At 37.9% G+C, this 13860-nt stretch overlaps 1 pseudogene; it reads right to left on the bottom strand.

Annotated features, from left to right (window-relative positions):
- Nucleotides 1–11945: 11945 nt before the first annotated feature.
- On the bottom strand, nucleotides 11946–12895 carry LOC127683648 (cytoplasmic protein NCK1-like; annotated as a pseudogene).
- Between the last annotated feature and the right edge of the window lie 965 nt (nucleotides 12896–13860).

Genomic DNA, 13860 nt, shown 5'->3' with positions numbered 1-13860 from the left:
TTGCACCCAACCAATGGACAGAAGCTGCTGACCTCTGTAGTTGAATTAGAGAAAGCCTGGAAGAAGCTGCAGAGGAGGGTGACCCTGTAAGAGGACAAGCAGTCTCAATTAAGCTGGACCTCTGAGATCTCTCAAACACTGGACCACCAACCATGAAGCACACACCAGCTTATATGATGCCCCTCCCCCCCAACACATATCCAGCAGAGAACTCCTGGGTCTGGGTTCAGTCAGAGAAGATGAACCTACCTCTCAAGATACTGGAGGCCCCAGGGAGTTTACAGGCCTGGTAGGGTGGGTGGTGGGTGATGCATTGTGGGTGGTGGGTAGTGGGGAATCCTTGTGGGATAGGGGAATGGGGAGGAGGTATGGGATGTGGAACAGTTGCCGGATGGACCATGAGTGGGGATAAAATCTTTAGTATAAAATAAATAAATAAATAAATAAATAAATAAATAAATAAATAAATAAAAGAAGTGAAAAAAGAATTTAACAACAATGGAGGCATAGCATACACAAACTTATGGAACAATGTGAAAATAGTGCTAAGAAGAAAACTCATAGATCTGCCTTCATACAAAATTGAAGACATCCTATACTAGTAGCTTAACAGCACATCTGAAAGTTTAAGAACAAAAGGAATGAAATACACCAAAGAGAAGTAGATGGCAGGGAATATTCAAACACTGGGTTGAAATCAACAAAGTAGAAACAAAGAGAACTATACAGAGAATCAACAAAACCCAGAGCTGGTTGTTTGAGAAAATGACAAGCTAGATAAAACCTTAGCCAAAGTATCTAGCAGGCATGGAAACAGTATCCAAAATACAAAATCATAAAGAAAAGGAAGACATAACAACAGAAACTGAGGAAATTAAATAAATCATCAAATCCTACTACAAAAGCCTATACTAAACAAAACTGTAAAATCTAGATGAAACAGATGATTTTCCAGACAGATATTAGGTACCAAACTTAAATCATGATCAGATATGCCATCTAAGCAGTCCAATAACTCCTAAGGAAATAGAAGCAGTCATTAAAAGACTCCCAATCAAAAAAGCCTCGGGCCAGATGATTTTAGTGTAGAATTTTATCAGCTCTTCAAAGAAGACTTAATATTAATATTTCTCAAACTATCCCACCAAATAGAAACAGAAAGAACAATAACTAATTCATTCTTTGAAGCCCCAGTTCCCTTGACACCTAAACCACACAAAAACTCAACAAAGAAAGAGAACTTTAGACCAATTTCACTTATGAATATCAGTGCAAAAATACTCAATAAAATGCAAACGGAATCCAAGAACACATCAAAACCATCATTTAGTACAATCAAGTAAATTCATCCCAGGGATTCAGAGATGGCTCAATGTATGGGAATCTACCAACATAATCTACTATGTAAACAAACTCAAAGATTAAAAAAAAATCACACGATCATCTCATTAGAGGAGAAAAAAAATCTTTGATAAAATACAACACCTCTTCATGTTAGAAGTCTTGCAAAGATATGGAATTCAAGGCACATACCTAAACATAATAAAAGTAAAGCAGAGCAAACCAATAGCTAACATCAAATTAAATGGAAAGAAACTTGAAGCCATCTCACTAAAATCAGGGACACAACAAGGCTGCCCACTCTCTCCCCATTTATTCAATATAGTATTTGAAGCTCTAGACAGAGAAATTAGACAATAGGAGGTTAAATGCATACCAATTGAAAAGAAAGATGTCCAGATATTCCTATTTGCAGATGGTATGACAGTATACATAAGACACCCCAAAAATTCCACCAGAGAACTTCTACAGTTGTTATACAAGTTTAGCAAATGGCTGGATATAAAATTAGCTCAAAGGAATTCCTATCAGTCCTCTACACAAAGGATAAGTGGGCTGAGAAAGAAATTAGGGAAGCATCTTTCATATTAGTCACAAATAATATAACATATCTTGGTATGACCCTAACCAAGCAAGTAAAAGATTTATATGACAAGGACTTCAGTTCTCTGAAGAAAGAAATCAAAGAAGACCTCTGAAGATGGAAAGATATCCCATATTTACGGACTGGAAGGATTAAGATATTCAAAATGGCCATCTTAACAAAAGCATTCTACAGATTCAATGCGATCCTCATCAAAATTCTAACTCAATTCTTCACAGAGATAGAAAGAGCAATTTTCAAATTCATCTGGGATAACAAGAAAACCTAGGATAGTGAAAACTATTCTCAATAAAAGAACATTTAGGAGCATCACCATCCCTGACCTCAAGCTGTACTACAGAGAAATAGTCACAAAACTGCATGGTATTGGTACAGAGAGAGAGAGGTAGATTAATGGGATAGAATTGAAGACCAAGCAATGAACCCACAGACTTGATCTTTGATAAAGAAGCCAAAACTGCCCAGTGGAAAAATACAGCATTTTCAACAAATGGTGTCCATTCAAGTGGTGGTTGGTATGTAGAAAAATGCAAGTTGTCCCATTTTTATCTCCTTGTAGAAAGCTCAAGTCTAACTGGATTAAGGAACTCCACATAAAACCACATAATGTTTACCTAATAGAAGAGAAAGTGGGAAAAAATCCTCAAACACATTGGCACAGGAAAAAAAAAATTACTGAACAGAGCATCCATGGTTCAGGTTCCCCAATCAACAAATGACAAATGAGACCTCATAAAATTAAAAAAAACTTGTAGACAAAGGACAGTGTCAATAGGACAAAAGTACAACCTACAGATTGGGAAAAGATCTTTACCAAGGTTACATCTGAGTGAGGGCTAATATCCAAAATATACATAGAACTCAAGAAGTTAGACTCCAGAGAACCAAATAACCCTATTAAAAATGGGGTACCCATCTAAGCAAAGATTTAAGTTAAAGACTTTCTACAGTTCAATGAAAAATAAGGTGCAAATAATCGGTATTGAAAGGGAAGTTCATTAAGGGCCTCCATAAGTAAAGCAGAAGCTTTCATACCATCATTTAAGAGTATATTGAATACTCTAGAAAAGAAAGGGAAGAAAACACACCCAGGACGAATACAAGGCAGAAAATCATTTTGTTTTTGTGATAAAATACATGAAAACACACTGTAAAAATGATTTGTTTTATTACAAAATTCCAGTGAAGAGTCCATTAAATCCAAAAGGCAGTGGTGTTGCTACCATGTGGTATTTTTGCTTTGTTTCTTGTCAGGAAAAAGATGAAAAAATGTAAGTAATCAGCTAGGGATTTCTTTTCATCATGTCCTAGAGTAGCAACAGCACCCCCAATTTAGGGTTAGTCCTCTCAGATCAATTTCTCTACTGGAGATTATCCCCCACAAACTTGTGTGTTCAGTGATTCCAAATTTTCTTGAACTGAAAAATGATTTCTCACTATAAATAACTTATGCAAATTATTTAGAATAATATTTATACAATAAATCGTAACTAATACAACCTTGATTTAAATATCTCCATATTTTATCATCATAGTTATATGAATTAAAGTTAAACTTTGTACTGGAGATATATCACATTCATAAATAAATATCAATCCTTCTTGAATCATGTTGACTTTTCAACAATACATCAGTTTATAAACTGCTTACATATATAGTAAATGCCCAGTGAATAAAATCTGTTAAATTAAATGGTGTTAAGCTATGTAATCCTCTTTAAAAATATTTGCTATTCTATGTATATGTGGGTGAATATGTGCGTGTAAATGAAGGGACATCTAACCTGCCCTGGAGCTGGATTTACAGGTAGTGTGATCTCACTGGTATGAATATTGAGAAATGAACTTGGGAACTTGAGTCATCTCTTCATAAGTTCAGTATGTTCTTTTATCCATTTGGCTATCTCTCAGGCCTCTTAAATTTGATAGTTCATGAATATTGGGCATGTAATTCATCTGTTGGGTTCCAGTAATCACCCTTGAAACCAGAGAAACATAACTCTCAGTCAGACAGGGACAGTTTATTGAACATAAGACCCAGGACTGATTGACCAGGGGCATGGTCCAGATTCATAAGTTGAACAGTGACCTGGAGTTAATTTCCTAAAGGACTTTTAAGCTGAAATGTATGAACACCTATATCAAGTTATTCCACCAGTCCAGATTTAGGGATTGGGTATTTCCTTAGGAACATGTCTGTGTTGTATTCTAATCCTGCTCACATTGGTTGAGGTTTTCAAGAGTGGCAGGGACTTGTCTTGTCTAATATTTAGGTCTTAACTTGTCTACCAGAATGGGGCTTGTCTAACATTCATGTCTTAACTTATCAAACAGGATGTCAGTTACCAACATATATGTCTTTTTGCCAAGTAGGATCTCAGTTCCCAAGGCAGTCTTGGGAACTTAAAATTTACTGGAGAATTCAAAATGGAAGCCGTATTCCAAATGGTTTCTTATATTGGTTTAGGTATCTCTCTTACGTTAGGGTACGTTCCAGGAGCAGCTTATAAATGCAAACACCATAACAGCATAACAGGTGAAAGAAAATCTGCTGCATGATTGTTTAGAATCCAAGCATATTGAGGATATACAAAGCAGTTCTACAACATCTATCATGCTTGGTTTCCAAGGGTACAGAACATAAAAGAATATACAATCAACTCAGGCAAGAGAAAAATTTCCTAGTAACAGCAGAAACAACATATGAAAAAAATTTCTCACTCTATTAGTAATAAAAAATGGTAGGATAGACAGGTACTAATTACCTATACCTCAACATTAACTACATAACTATTGTTTGGAAATGAAAATATGTTTTGTATATCTATCTATCTATCTATCTATCTATCTATCTATCTATCTATCTATCTATCATGTGTCCTTGAGAGAATCATTTTAATGGGACTACATGGAATTGTGTTGGGGAAATGCACAGGTCAGGGAAACATTACAGATTTTTATTTTATGAGTGGTTATACTGAGGCCTCATGGAGAAATAACTTATCAATGAAATGGCCCAGACCTGCATTTTCTGCTTGGAATAGACAGGGATCTCTGCATACCATGCTAGACAGGAAAATATGCAGGTTAACTGGGATGTTGGGATAGATAAAACTTGGTTGGCTTTAGTGTAGGGGAAGCATCCTTCTCCATAGTAGGTTTTCTGTATAACAGATCTCTTTATTGGTGGTTAACCAAAGCCTATCTAAACCTTTGTGAATGGGTGTGGATTTGAGGGGTAAGTGTATGTCCTTTACTGGGGCTGACGTACCAGGAATGCTTTATTTTCATGAAAGGAAATTCAGGTGCTAGCTGGGCAAGTCCTTTTAAGAATAGAGGAAATTTACCCGCAAACCAGGCCACACGCTTTGTGAAAACCTCATGAGCAGAAGTGGGGACAGGTCTTGAACCCATCTTGCTCCCAAATAGCTCCTCTGGTACACATCTTTCTGGCCTAAGTAAGGCAATGAGCTAGGATTGCCCCTCAGTCCTATAGATTGGTTCTGCTTTGGACCTGTGAGGGTCATATTTCTTTGGCTCTGCTTTGATGATTGCTGTGGTGTCATTATTCTCTGCCTCCTCTGCCTTAGGATCATTGCCAGGTAATTGTTCCTCTTACAACTCAGCATGTTCTGAAGACATACATACATTGCAGGTCTGGGAAACTTTTTCTGCTGTCCTGAACACCTGAGTCCCAGGATCAGAGATACATGTGATCAAAGGCCAGATTCCCAATATATAGCATGTTCCTCAGCCATGTTATCATAAAGACAGAGAAACTGCTCCAGTAGCAGAAATTTCTTTCAAGAAATTTATTAAAATGTCTGCTAAGCTGCAATGGGTTGTAGATTAAACTTAAACTCAAGATCAAGATTCAGGTAGCCTGTTCAGAATCATAGTCACCTGTGTAGAGTGTGGATCATTTTAGAAGAATCAGTTATATTCTCTGAGCTTCAATGATTTCCTATTTATGATTTAAGAATGTTTTGTTGCATCAATATGTGATATATATATATATATATATATATATATGCATTGAAATTTTGCTTGTGATAATGAATACAACTTCAGTGTGTGGCACTTTGATGTGCCCAAGGAACCATTAGGTATGCAGATGGCTCAGGAGAATTACAATTTCTTGGATCAGAAGAAAGGAAAGTTATAGTAATCCTTGATGGTTTAGATTAGAACCAGGAGGAAGAATTGATTAAGGACAAAGTGTGGTGAAGAAACCAGTACTATGTGTGACCATCATCTGTTGTTTGCTAGAGAATATGTGGGTACATGAGAATATAAGGGTCTGTAAAATGTCCAGTGGGTATGAAAGTCTTGTGTTAGTGATTCATACTTGGTACATATTCTCCCATGAACAGCACCCAAGTTTTTTCTCCCAAGACTATTCAACAGTTGCCTGAAATGAAACCAAAGCCAGAGGTATCTTTACAAAGTTTTGGGACTTGTTTTCTGCATGTCACAGCTCATTCTCAGGTGTCACCATGGTGGATATTTTATGGCTGTAGTGGCATTTCTTTGTCCTTATGTATGCCTTACAAAGGAGTATATGAGAGGTTGCAACCAAGACAATAATCAGAAGTGATAATCTTGTGGATATTTCTGTGTCCTTAGTCTTTAATAGTATATATGTCAGACAATGCCATCCTCTGCTACATATATGGTTGGAGCCTTGGATCCCTCCATGTGAATTCTGGTTGGTGGTTTAGTTGCTGGGAGCTCTGGGGGGTAGGGTCTGGTTGGCTGATATTGTTGCTATTCCTATAGGGTTGCAAAGTGCATCAGCTCCTTCAGTCCTTCCTCTAATTCCTCTCTGTGGACCCCATGCTAAGTTCAATGGTTGGCTGCAAGCAACCACCTCTGTTTGTGCCAAGCTCTGGCATAGCCTCTCAGGAGACAGCCATAACAGGTTCCTGTCAACAAGCATTTCCTGGCATCCAAAGTAGTATCTGGGTTTGGTAACTGTATATGTGATGGATCCCCAGGTGGAACAGTCTCTGGATGGCCTTTCCTTCAGTCTCTGCTCCATACTTTGTCCCGTATTTCCTTTAGACAGGAGCCATTTTGGGTTATGAATTTGGAGATGAGTGAGTGGCCCCATTCCTGAACTGAGGGCCTTGCCTAACCTCTGGATATGGTCTCTAGAGGTTCTCCTTCCCCTTTGTTGGGCATTTCAACTAATCTTATTCCCATTGTGTTCTGGCAACCTCTTGCTTTCCTAGAATCTGGAATTTGCTTGTGTCTATTCCCAGTTCCCCATTTCCCATTGCTATACACCTCTGTACAAATTCCTGACTCTGTACATCTCCCCTGTCTCCTATCATATCCGATCCTACCCCCATTTCAGGCTTCACAAATAGGCTATCTTGTTAGTACCTACAACTAAATCAGAAGTGAGTCTGAAAGAAGTATTCCACCACTGTTTCTGCTTTAGGTTTCTGCCTTTTGTTCCTTCCCTGACTTTGCTCTCTGATGGAGTATGACCTGGAAAAGCAAGCCAAATAAAATATTTCATAAAAAAAGAATAAACACAGGCCCATTCATCCAACTAACTGCCAGTATAAAATGGAGGCACCTTGGTTTTCAGAGAGCTCCTTGTCTTCCTAATAGAAAGAGACCCTCTAGAATCTACCTTCCTGTGAGGATCTCTTACACTTCTCCAAATGGTGAGATTGTATTTGGAAAAGAAGCACACACTTTATTCTCTGTGACCTATAGTAGTTGAAGGCAATGGAGCTTCCTTCAGAGAGTTACTGGCCTGAGACCAAAGGCATAGTCAGAGACTCAAGTACAATTTCAAATGAAGAGGCTGTGCTTTGATTAGACATTTTACATGCCATTCTGTGATATCTCACTCATACCATACTTTTCCAAATGAGCTAGGGGAATTTCCATTTATATGCAGAGCTCTAATGAGGTCAACTGTTGCATAGATCATCAGTGAGAGCTTGTGAATAGATGAACGTTTTTACAGTTGCTGAGTCTGAGAACAGAGGAGAGGACTGAAGAAGGAATATACACCCAACTTTAACTTGGAGGAGTCATTGCTCACTCAATGCTGCTCAGTCAATTTTCCCCTTATTTTTTGTGAAGGAAACTAGTTAGTGGATCTCATTCAGGCACCTTTCTGGGCAACTCTGTGGCAAACAACCCTGTTTGGTCTTTTGAATAGGTAAAGCTTTTATGTTCTAAAGTTTGTGATAAGATGTGTGAAGTAGATGTAAGCAAGGAAGCTGAAGGGTGGTGATGGATCTTAGTATGTCTGAGATTTTTACCAGTTGCATATCTTCTACTCTCTAGCTAGAAATTCCTGTTAAGGCTTTTCATGAATCTAGTGGCCAATGATGCAGATGTCATATTAGGAAATAGAGATCAAGCATAGATCAAGCAAAGGACAAATCTGCTCAGAGTTTTCCTACACACCCTTTTCCTTTACCTAGAATTCTGATATACTGAGTTCCTCATTTATTGTAAGCTTCCCACTGTTGATGAAAATATGGTTCAGCTGTTAACAATACTTTCTGCTTTTGTAAAGGACATGGGCTTAGAATTTATGCTTGCTAACAATATCTGTATTTTAATGAATGATTTTAATGCCCCAGTCTTGCCTCCACAGACATTAATTACACACAAAAAGAGAGGGGGAGGAGAGAGAGATAGTGCATATACATATATTCCAATAAAAAATCATACACAATAAATTAAATTAAATTTGTACACATTTTAAAAGGAAAGAAAACAGAAGCTGTCCACATCACTAATATTGTACAAAGAGAAAATTTCCATCTGAATGGTGTTCAATGAAGCCTGTGATCTTGTTCATAGATGTCAGTCCTAAGAGATCTAATGGAGACTGGGACCTGTGTGTCCTCTATCTCCATGCATGTCTCCATTTCCCCAGCTTTGAAAAGAGAATAATAAATATGCTAGAATTTACTTTCCACATGTTCTTTATTCTTTCATTTTGCACCCTAGATGTCCAGACCAACTGCAGCCCCTAAGTCTGCCCCAAGTCCCCAACTGAGTTTTAACTTTCTATCACTTCCCAGTCAAGGGCCATCTTGGAATGTACTCTTTAATAGGGAAATGGCCTAAGCTAAAATGTTTCCCCTTTATAGCGAAAGGTTCATTTCTTTTACCAAAGCCACTCACCTTTGCTTTCCCCACAGAAAACCACACAGTCTATCTCCAGGCATTTAGAGTATTGAATGTAAACATTTGTTTAATTTTGTGCCTCTCTGTCATTAGTGGACATCTATATATATCTGTCTACAACAAGGTGTCTCACAGTGTAACACAGCTGTAGTATCTATGAACATAGTAGGGACTGAGGGTTGGTTGACCATGTATAGAAAAATGGTGAATTTTGCCTCTGACTATTGCACCCTTTCTGCACCCTTGTGGAAAAACCCCACCTTTAGGAAATTGTATCCTTCCATTTTCACCAAATCTTTGAAAAATTCCTGGTGATATTTTCTATAAAATAATCTTTTGACAGTATACTTTTAAATGTCATAATGATGACCATTATGTTGAGTTAACTTTGGTAACAACCTTGGTCCATCTTACACTGGAAAATGTAAATGTAAATGTTGTAAGGAGAAGAATGAACATCCAGTTTTTTTCTGAATCTGTTTTCTGTCAACTAACAGATTAGAAAGTGAGAAGAACATCAAATTAAAAGAAAATCAGTGTTACCCATGTTGGGGAGAAAGTTTGTTATTCATGTGTTTAAAAAACCCCTGAGATTTGACTCTCTAGAAAATGTCAAAAATTAAAACATTTTGTAGCACAAGACTCTTTGAAATTGTAAAGAAAACAATGAACTAGTCAAGGTCAACACAAAGTGCTTCAAGTAGAAGGGTTTGGAGGAATGTTGGTTTAAGAAAACACAACAACAAAAACAAAAACAAAGTAGGCAGCCTCCTGTCATCTGAATCTGGAGATCTCTTGCCAATGCTGAGGATGCACACAGATTGCTTGGCAAACGAGGTGAAGGCTAGTCTTAAAGGCAGACACTAGCTGGCCATATGACTCTTCTAGGATAAGTTAATAATATGGTGACTGTGGCAAGTATTGAGTTGGGGCAGAACCAATATCTGTCTCTGTTTCTCTCTGTCTCTTTCATCCTTTCTTCTTTTTCTGTCCTCTCTATGCTTCTTAATATGCCATTACAATCTTTCCCCCTCTCTTGCTTGATTTTTAGCACCCTCTCCTTCTTTGGAATTACAAATCAGATCCTAGAGATGGACTGAGAGGAGGATGTATGGTTCTTTCATTTTCACACTATTTCTTAACTTCTTTCGGCAAGACACCCTGTCTGACACACTTCCTGTCTCACTTCTAACCATCAGTCTGGCTGTGTATTCTTGGGAGCTAAACCAGATGGTTTTTGTCTCTCACCCCAAATCCATTTGGTCTCTCTTGCTTATGTAATGACTCTTATCTCATATTTTTCTGCGTTTATTAAGTGCTCTTAGGTGGATAGGTTATTGACAGTATCTAGGCCATGTGTCTTAGGTACAGTTTCCATTGCTGAGAAGGAACACAATTACCAAGGAAATTCTTATGAAGGACAACATTTAATTGGGTCTGGCTTACTGGTTCTGATGTTCAGATCATTATCATCATTGTGGGAACCAGGGCACTGTCCAAGCAGGTGTGGTGCTATACAAGATGATAGTTCTACTTCTTGTTCTGAAGGCAAACAGGAGAAGCCAATCTTTCAGTCAGCTAGAAAGATGATCTCAGAACCACCCCCACAGTGACACACTTCCTTCACAAGGACAAACCTACTCCAACAAGGCCACATCTCCAAATACTGTCACCTACTTCCTATTTCAAAAATGTTCAAAGCACTACATTTCATTCCCTGGTCCCCACAAGCTGTTTAAACACATGTATCTATGGGAGCCTTACATAGACATCATGCATCATAAATTACATTTAGTACAATTTTAAAAATTCACATAGTCTACTGCAGTCTCAACATCATCAAAAATCCAAGTCTCTTTTGAGATTCATCCAATCATGGAACTGTTATTTCATATAAAATCAAAATTAAAAAGCAAATCACAAACCTCCAACTTATCATGTCACAGGATATATGCTACTCTTCCAGAATGTCTTAGTGAGGAAATAATGGATGGAATCAAGACCAAAACCCAGCTGGGCAATCTTCTAACTGTGCATCTCCATGACTGATATCAAAGTGCTCTTCAGATTTCCAACTCTTTTCATCTTCATTGTCTGCAAGGCAATTCTTTCTCTTGGTCTTGTTCAATTCACTCTTAGAAGCTTTCTTCTGCAGGTATCCCATGACTCTGGCATGTCTAAAATCTGGTGTATTTAAAGCAACTTCAACTTTACAGCTTCTTGTTACAATTTCTGAGATCTACACATGATCTTCTGGGATCCCTTCAAGGACTTAGGTCACATCTAGAGTTCTCTCCTCTGTAGCACTAGATCCTATGGTTGAATATACTCTGGTGCTACTGTTGTCCTTGCTGATCATCCCATGATAATGGCATCTGCAATCTGCTGGAGTCATTCACTCCAACTAGGTTTCATCAATAGTTTTCCCATAGACTACCCTTTATGGTACTAAGCCTCAGCTTTTATGCATATCCCATTTAGTCTTGGGTCATCAACTTCAAGTGAGGTTGTACTTTCAGCAATGCCCTTTGGGCCTTCAAAACCAGTACCACCTGTGTGATTATTCAGCATTTCCAAGTGTAGCTGCAGCATGAATAAAAATCTTGACTATCTCTGGAACGGAGCTTTGAGTTCTCAGAAAACACTTCTCAGAAGATTTCACCCCAGTGATGTTAGTGTCTTCTTCTTTTTTTTTATAACAAAAACACTCATGTATTATTGTCAATTCTCATATAGTTAGAAAAATAACGTTTCAAGCAAGTACAGTTGGCACTTTCTCAGTCTCCAGTTACATGATGAGTTAAAGCTGTGTAGCAGTCACTGCTGACGAGCACTATGAAGACAAATGTTTGATGAGATATAATTTTTCTCCTTGTTCACTTGCAAAGATTAGTGCCTTTTTGTAATGTTCTACAAGTTCCTCCATGGTGCTGAATTTCCACTGCCCAATGCAGTAAACAGTCTCTTTCAGCTGGACTTTAAAATTCTTGTTTTTCCCTTGTGCTTTCAGTGATACTGAGAAATCACTTGGCGAAGATTCACTGTAATGAATGAGGAAGTCCCCTTCATGCCCTCTTTCATTTAATGCCATTTCTGCCTGGTGCCTGATGACTTTGGTGTAATACCAAGGATTGCCAGCAAACTTCCCAGTGAGTGAAGGCCTGATGTAATCACATTGTGAGGGCAATGGTTCCAAACCTGAGGTTAATGGATTATTGTGCATAATGGCAACATAGTTTTTTTTTTTTTTGCATCAGGGCAACCATGCCATTGATTTTCCTGCATTTCCACCACTCTGAGCCATTTTCCAGCTTTTCAATAACATTCATTACATCACCTTTCTCAAAATTGAGTTCTTCATCATTGGATGAGCTGAACGGGCAAAGAGCCTGTACAACATGCAATTCTTGACCTGTATTTAGGTTACTGACAACTGCTGCTAATTTCTCTGACAGAGGACCTATGTGATCACCCAAAGGACTGTCACCTTCTTCAGTTACATAGTTTGAAGAAACCATCCAATTTGTCCATTGTAGCTGCCATGTCACCATCCATCACTGCATTTCTCCATGATGATCACCTTGGTCCCTTTTATCAGTGACAATTCATCTTCTCTCTCAGCCATGTAGTTAAATTTCACAAAACAGGCATGTTATTGTAATAGAGATGTTCTCCTGGATCAACAAAGCTATCATCAGCAGGAGATGCAGTATCTGGAACATTGTTTTTTTTTTTTTTCACTTTTCCAATATGAAAAAAATTAAAGATGTTTAGCCAATCCATTTTGAATAAAAATTCTGTGTTCTCTTTTCAAAGTTTGTTGACACAGCTCTGGGATAATTTTCAGTGAGCTTCCTGGTCTGTTCTGTAACACTGAAACTTCCCACACCCAATCCATATCCTTCAGGTGTTTAATAATAGATGATTTCCAAGCCCTATTTTTTCTTTCCACACAGATAGAAGGGACAAAACTTGTTTTATTCATGGAATTTTGAACTCACCACCAGGATTTAACACTAAATGCAAAGAGCAAAGAAATTTTAAAAACTGTAAGGGGAAAAGGCCAAGTAAAACACGAAGGCAGACCTATCAGCATTATACCAGACTTCTCAACAGAGACTCTAAAAGCCAGAAGATCTTTTAGAGATATCATCCAGACCCTATGTGAACCCAAATGCCAGGCCTCAATATATACCCAGCAAACCTCTCAATAATTATAGATGGAGAAATCAAGATGTTCCATAAGAAAACAAAATTTAAACAATATCTTTCCAATAATTCAACCCTACAGAGCATACTAGAACTAGGTTTCCAACACAAGGAGGGTAACTACACCAAACTATACTGAAGAAAAGACAAAAATTAAACATTTCAAAACAAACCTAAAAGAAGATAATCATACACACATAATACAATATCCAGCAACAAAAATAACAGGAATTAACAATTATTTGCCTTTAATGTCTCTCAATATCAATGGACTTAACTCCTTAATAAGACTAACAGACTGGATGTGTAAACAGGATCCAGCCTTTTTCTACATACAAGAAACAGAACTCAGTTACAAAGACAGACACTATGTCAGAGTAAATGGTTGGAAAAAAGTTAACAAACAAATGGTCCCTCCCCCCCCCCCCCCCGAAAAGCTGGAGTTGCCATTCTTTTTTTTAATATTTTTATTTTCTGTATTCTTTGTTTACATTCCAAATGATTTCTCCTTTCCCGGATCCCCCCTCCTCATATGTCCC

The sequence above is a fragment of the Apodemus sylvaticus genome, chromosome 4 (assembly GCF_947179515.1).
Source record: "Apodemus sylvaticus chromosome 4, mApoSyl1.1, whole genome shotgun sequence".
NCBI lineage: Eukaryota > Metazoa > Chordata > Mammalia > Rodentia > Muridae > Apodemus > Apodemus sylvaticus.
This window is presented reverse-complemented; position numbering and strand designations above follow the sequence as displayed.